This window comes from Arachis hypogaea, chromosome 18 (genome assembly GCF_003086295.3).
Source record: "Arachis hypogaea cultivar Tifrunner chromosome 18, arahy.Tifrunner.gnm2.J5K5, whole genome shotgun sequence".
Classification (NCBI taxonomy): domain Eukaryota; kingdom Viridiplantae; phylum Streptophyta; class Magnoliopsida; order Fabales; family Fabaceae; genus Arachis; species Arachis hypogaea.
In genome coordinates this window covers 72121926-72129140 of record NC_092053.1, presented here as the reverse complement: position 1 = coordinate 72129140, position 7215 = coordinate 72121926, and the positions used below count along the sequence as shown (strand labels likewise).

The following is a 7215-nucleotide window of genomic DNA, read 5'->3' as shown; positions in this document are numbered from 1 at the left end:
ATGTCTACTTTCCAACACTTTTAAAAGCGCATCATTTGGAGCTCTACAGCTCGAGTTACACTTCTTGGAAGGTGAAGAGGTCAGCTGGCCTTACTACAGGTTGATACCATGTTCATCTTTGCACTTTCGGGGAAGGTTTTCTCCTTCAAATTTAGTGTCCACCATGTAGTGCCATATATTCTTGGAAAGCTCTGGAATCCTACTTTCCAATGCCACTGGAATCACCTCTTTTGGAGTTTTGTGGCTCAAGTTATTCTTGTTTGAAGAAGGTATGATCAGGCTGCCGGGTGAGATTTTGCCCACGTTAGTGTAACTAACGTGGCCCTTAACGTAGGCATACCAAAGCTCGAGGGCATTAGTGACACTCACATTTGTCACTAACGCTACAAGACTCTCCCTCTTCCACGTTAGTGCCTCACGTTAATGGCACTAACGGGGCCACTAACGTGGGTGTTCTTGGCCATCGCTAAAGTTAGTGGTGTTAACGTTGCCACTAACTTTCCATGCTCTCCTTCTTCAAAGTTAATGCCATTAACGTTCCCACTAACATTCCAAACTTTCCTTCCTTCCACGTTAATGGCCACGTTAGTGGTGCTAACGTAGCCACTAACGTGGCTCTTCTCTATTTCTTTTGGCCTGAAATCGAACAAACAAAATGTATCAAAGTAACAAACAAGATAAACTTTACTACACTAAGTGTGCTAATAATGCTCAAAATCATACTTTTACTTAGTGTGATCTATTTCATCATATTTACCATGTATATTAACTAAAATTCACCTATGCTTGAGATTTTATTTCACGCAGAGATTTTTCATGCTTTTGCTCTTTTATCAACAGAAATTGTATGAAAACTGAATTAAAATCTACTAACAAAGCATAGAAAAATAGGCCATGATGCCCTGGCATCACTAAAGTTCTTGGTTTATGGGGTTTCATGCATAGCAACTTAGGTTCATTCCTTTACTGGTTTCCAGGTCCTTATCATGCTCTTGAATACTTGCTTGATTGCATCCTATGAGATCTTTATTCCTTGATCTCCCCCTTCTTTTCATGGTTTATTGTATTCTTAGGCTAAGTGCTCTGTGAGGGGGCAACTCTTTAAAATAAGCTTTCAGCCAATACTCCCGAACCAGTTGGTTCAAGGTGCTAGGTGTTGAAACACCCCTAAGGACTTACTCCCTCAAGTCTCTCTCCCCCATACATGCACACCACAGGCATATGGTTTGTTATTTTCTTTCCTTGTGGCCTTGGTGTCCAGCACCTCTTTGGGTTACTAAATGTTCTGTGGCAAGGTTGCTCTTAATAGTGGATTTTCAGTTGATAATCCCGGGTTAGTTAACCCAAGTTACCAAGTGATGAAGCACTCCTGAGAACTTATTCATCCAAGCAGATCCTTGGCACAGGAACACCACAGACACATCCCTCAAGATTTAAACCCTTGGTGCCTAGCCTTATTTCTTATTCCTTTTTCTTTCCTTTTTCCAACTCTCACTGCTCTTTTTTTCTTTTTCTTATTCGGACCTTTTTTTTTTTTTCAACTAGTCTCATAGAATGTGCTTCAAGCATAGGATTTAGAACATGTAGTTGCCTGTATACCTTGTTGGTGGACCAACTTAGCTAACCAATTACTACACCACAAACATTAAGAACTTACTCCACAAGATGAACCCCACTCTGGTTTTTCATAACATTTTCTCTTATTTAGCTTAAAGGACAAGCATACATTTAGGCAGGATAAAATTGAAAGCAGGGAACTTAGACTAGCACACATATGACAAAAGCAATGAAATCTTAATAGACAGAATTGAAAGTTCCTAAGCTACTATGGATGCATGTTCTATTTCATACATGATCTTCCTTATTTTAAGTTTGAAGGAAAGAAAATGAAAAAGAACTCTGCCACCTTTTACTCAAGAGGGTGCCCATGCTCTCTCTCTTGTTTGTCCTCTTTGTGTCCTTCTTGAGTACTCAAATCCCCATTTCCTTTACACTTCCCAATCAGCTTTTTCCAGAAGCCAGCATCTTCCATCTTCTTCTTCAATGCTTCCTTCTGTTGTTTCACCTTCCCCTCCTCTTGTTCTGTTAGGTCCTTGTGAACCGTATCATATCTTGGGATCGCAGAGTGCAAATTATGCATATGCTTAGCCACATAAGTCAACTTGGCCTGAGTGTTTATGTTGAACTCTTTCTTGTGTAGTTGCCGTCCTTCATTAAGCACGCTGAACTCGTTGATTGCTTTCATCTGAGCTAGCTGATGTTGGTTGAGTTCTTGAAGGCGTTTATCTTGACGCTCCTGCCTTTCAGTCACTTGATTGATGGCTTGAGTGAGCTGGGAGTAGTGTTCCTGTTGCTGCTCCATTTGTTATTTCTGCCACTCCCCTTGTTGATTCATCCAATTAGAGAGTAGTTCTTCTTGACGATCCATCATTTGGGATTGAAAGTGTAGTTGTTGTTCTTGTCCTTCCATGTATCTCCTTGCCAAATCCTCAATGGCTCCTTGAATGTGAACCAGATTTATGTTAGTTGGATCGTATTGCTCTTCTTGCTGGTATTCTGTTTGTTGAGGTTCTTCTTGATGAGGTTCTTCTTGTGATGTTCTTTTCCTTATCTGAGGCCTTCTTTGTTGTTGAGTAGGTGCCACATATGTTATGTGCTGGAGCGTAACTAACCTTCCAGGGTTTATCCAATTTGGATTGCTATCTTCGAAGACTACCTTGGCTTTCATACATAGTCTCAGGATGGTACTGGGGTAGCAAAGCCGAGCACTCAGATCAATCTTTTCGGCTGCTTCTTGGATCCCCTCAGCTATAATTTCATATGCATTGATGTCTCCACCCCTCATAATGCAATGTACCATAGTAGCTCGAGCAATGTTGACCTCAGAATTGTTTGAGGCTGGAAGGATAGATCTTCTCACGAGCTCAAACAATCCATTGGCTTCCGGGATGAGATCTCCTCTTCTAATGAACCGTGGCCTCTTGTCCGAATACCTTTCCCAATCTGATCCTATAACACACATATCATTCACAATTTCTTCAAGCTCATCATTGTCGGGGCCATTACTTATTCTTGCTTGATAACTGGGCTTGTCAGAAGGTTGTGATCTCAGATGAAGAGTCCTCATTATGGCATTGGGACTGAAGTCTACCTCTATTCCTCTCATATAGCTATTGAAGGTAAGGGCCTTGGTAGTGTCTTCTCTGGCCACATTGGCATAGAACTCCTTAATGAGATTTGCATTTATCTTTGTGTCTGGGTTCGTGAGCTCTTGCTAACCCCTTTGTTCAATCTTCTCTCTAATTTGTGGGCACTCATCATCGTTGAACTGGAATGTCAATTCTGACAATATTTTCTTGTGTTTTATCCGTTCAAATTGAAGCTCATGGAAGGTGGTCTTGAACCTCCCTTCATCAAAAGGGATGCTCTCCACCGGTCCCTTTCCCTTTCGCCTCTTGGAGCTTGATGATGCCATGAGTAGAAGTTGGTACATGAAGGTGTTGAAAAATATGGATTGATGATGGAATTCGGCCGGGTTAGGATAAGGTGTAGCTGGAGGATTGTGTTAACGTGTTTTTTTGGATGAAAGAAGGAGTGTTGGGTGTGTGTTTCGAAAGTAAGAAAAGAATGAAATGAAAAGGGTGTTTGAATATGGAGAGGCATAGAGTGGGGGTCATTTATATAGTGAGATGATAGGTGATCGAAGGGTGTGGATTGATAGTAAGAAACAATGGTGGACGGTTGGGGTTTGGTGAGATGGGCACAAGGATCATCACTTCGTATGACGTGATTGGCTCGGTCTCCAAGGGTATCATTCTTCCAATGTTGCATGGCAACATTTCCCAATGCATTCCCTTTGAAGACATGTGTATAGTCCCTCTTTGTAAAGTGGCCGAACCCCCTTCTTCATTTGTCCCATCAATTTCATCCAATCCTCCCTTCATTTCTCCTACAAGATAAAAGGAACTAATGAGTTTGGATAGTGGCGGCAAAATTAGAAAGTGGAATAACTACTTTTTAAATTTTTTTGTTTTTAAATGAATAAGTGCTATTCATGAATACAACCCAACTGACTGATTACTTGTTCATATATGCAACATTGGTGACACCAAACTTAGTTTGTGACCATGTGGTGTAAAAAGAGTTGATTAAGGCTCTAAGAGTAACACAATGTGAATTGTGTTCTTGTCCTCTTAGTTTGCCTGGAACACCAAATTTTTTGTTCACTATATGTTGCATATAGGGATTCATCTAAGTGTTTGTCAAAGTTGATTTGAAATTCATGAACCTTGCTTTATTAACTACTTCAGACATCCTAAAAAAATTAAAATATGGGTTGCCTCCCATGAAGCGCTTCTTTAGCGTCATTAGCTTGACGTTTTGCCCTTGTCAGGGTGGTTGGTAGTGCTTCAAATCTTCCCCTCTCGCAATGAATCTATCTCCGTTGGTTTTATTAAAAACCTCCACATGTTCCAAGGAGAGAATTCTGCTGAAGGTGAAAACTTTAGGCAACTGAGATGGAATGGTGGGGAGATGAGGTGGGATAGCTGGGAAATGAGCAGAGATTACTTTATCCCCTGAAGAGAAATCCTCTGTAGGGATCTTCTTGTTCCTCCATCCCCTTGGCACCTTCTTCCTTGTTTCTTTTAATGCTATCCTGCTCCTTGTGGCCTCTTTCTCCAGGGAAATTTTGTTGCTAGTCTCATATGACTCTGGTGGGTTTAGCTCTTCTTGGGTTTCCTTTAGTTGTTGTACCTTCTGACTGTATTGTTTACCAACCAAAGGGATTCCCAGGTGTACCGTTTGTGCTTCAGTGCTTGTTTCTTCCACCAATGCCTTATTGTGATCTCCCCTTAATTCCTGGTTCTCTTGATCTGTTTCTTGTGAGCATTTGAAGACATTGAAGGTAAGTTGTTTATCATGTATCCTCAGTATTAGCTCTCCTCGTTCCACATCTATAAGTGCTCTAGCTGTGGCTAGGAATGGCCTTCCCAATATGATTGGATGGAGGTGACTCTCTTCCATCTAAGATAACAAAGTCTGTGGGAAGGAAGTAGTTTCCAACCTTCACCAACACGTTTTCAACCACTTCTATTGCTTGTTTTTGAGTTTTATCAGCCAACTTGATGATTACATCTGTGGGAATTAGCTCACTGATCTGAAGCTTCTTCATTAGGGATAAAGGCATTAAGTTGATACTTGCCCCCAGGTCACAGAGTCCTTTATCAATCCTTGTTTCTCCTATAGCACAGGGGATGTGAAAACTCCATGGATCCTTCCTTTTTGTAGGTAACTCTAGTTGAATGAGAGCACTGCACTCCTTATTCATCACTATTGTTTGTCCTCCTTTTAGTGAGTTTTTCTTGGTCAGCAGCTCTTTCATACACTTAATGTATGAGGGCATTTGTTGGAGGGCCTTGATGAATGGTATGCTTACATGGAGAGATGCAAACATGTCGAGAAATTTTGAGTACACTCTCCTTTCTACACCACCCTTGAGTCTTTGGGGAAAAGGTGCATATGGGTTCAGAATCTCCTTCTCCCTTAACCCCTTCTTCTGTGTGGAGTTGGTTTCTTGGTCACCCTCTTCCTACTTCTCTGCTGGAATATCTCAAGAGTGTTCTAAAGGTTTGTTCAGTTCTTCCATACTCCCCTCATCACTTATAATGACCATCTTGCATTCTTTCCATCTTACTTTCTTTGCTTCACCTCTCGGGTTTTTCTCCGTGTCACTTGGGAAACTATCAGTAGGTTTAGGAATCTTCTCAGAGAGGTATCCCACTTGAAATTCTAGCCTCTTGATGGTGTCTCCCTGATTTTTTATATTAGCTCACACCTCATCCCTGAACACTTTGTTGTCTTGGATTTCCTTGCATATACCTTCCAGTAGAGTGTCAATTCTGGAGAGTCTATCTTCGGATGGTGATGGTGGACTGAGGTTGGAGGGGTGAGAAGGGCCATTTTGGTTTTGATATGGATGTTGAGAGGTATTGTTGGGTGGGTGTTGATATGATCTCTGTGTGGGGTGTTGGTGAGTTACATTGTTGTTGGGGTTGTGACGTCTCTGATCTTGGCCTTGATCTTATTGATTTTCCCACCCAAAGTTTGGGTGGTTCTTCCAACCAGGATTATAAGTTTTGGAGTATGGATCATGGGTTTGCCTAGGTGAGTTCCCAATATAGTTGGCTTATTCCTGGTCACCTTCTTCCTCTGCATTCACTCCTTCTTGAGCTACTGATGAGGTGGTGACTGCTGCAACTTGGTTTCTTTCCATCTTCTTGGTAAGGTCAGCCAGCTGCTTGGTGATCATCTTGTTTTGAGCCAGCAGAGCGTCCATGTTGTTCAGCTCCATTACTCCTCGAGTGTTGCCCCTTTCAGAAGTATAGAAGTAGTCATTCTCAACTACAGTCTCGATGACATCTATGGCTTCTTCAATGGTCTTCTTCTTGTTCAAAGATCCCCCGGATGAGTGGTCCACTACCTTCTTTCATTCATAAGAAAGACCCTCATAGAAAATGTGTAACTGCACTCATTCATTGAACATATCTGGCGGGCACCTTCTTGTTAAGTCCTTAAACCTCTCCCATGCTTCATAGAGAGTTTCACCATCTTGTTGTCTGAAGGTTTGTACCTCAGCTCTCAACCTGTTGATTCTTTGAGGAGGGTAGAATCTCGCCAAGAATTTGTTTACCATATCTTCCCAGGTTGTTAAACTCTCCTTCGGGAAGGATTCCAGCCATTTAGATGCCTTATCCTTGAGTGAAAAGGGAAACAGAAGCAGTCTATAGGTGTCAGGATGAACACCATTAGACTTCACAATGTCACATATCCTTAGGAAGGTGGTGAGATGTTGATTGGGGTCTTCTTGGGTACTTCCTCCGAATGCACAGTTGTTCTGGACTAGGGTGATGAGCTGGAGTTTTAGTTCAAAGTTATTAGCATGTATGGTTGGCTTTTGGATGCTACTTCCACAATTTCCTGGGTTTGAATTGATGTAAGATCCTAGAACTCTTCTCTCTTGCCCAGCATGATTTACTGGGCCTTCCCTTGCATGGTTGTGAGCTTCTTCTTCATGGTGGTTCTCCATATTCTCCTCCATGTCTGTTTCAAAATACTCTTCCTCTTCCTCAGCACCAATAACTCTCTTCCCTCTTGCTTCCCTCCTTAATCTAAGGAGGGTCCTCTCAGGTTCAGAATCAAAGGACGTTGAGACCC

The 7215-nt window shown here is 41.8% G+C and overlaps 1 non-coding gene across 1 annotated transcript; it reads left to right on the top strand.

Annotated features, from left to right (window-relative positions):
• The first annotated feature begins 6539 nt into the window (after window positions 1–6539).
• LOC112773361 (small nucleolar RNA R71) lies at window positions 6540–6646 on the top strand. Its single transcript, XR_003187915.1, has one exon. It is a non-coding gene; the product is annotated as a small nucleolar RNA R71 (small nucleolar RNA).
• Window positions 6647–7215: the final 569 nt, after the last annotated feature.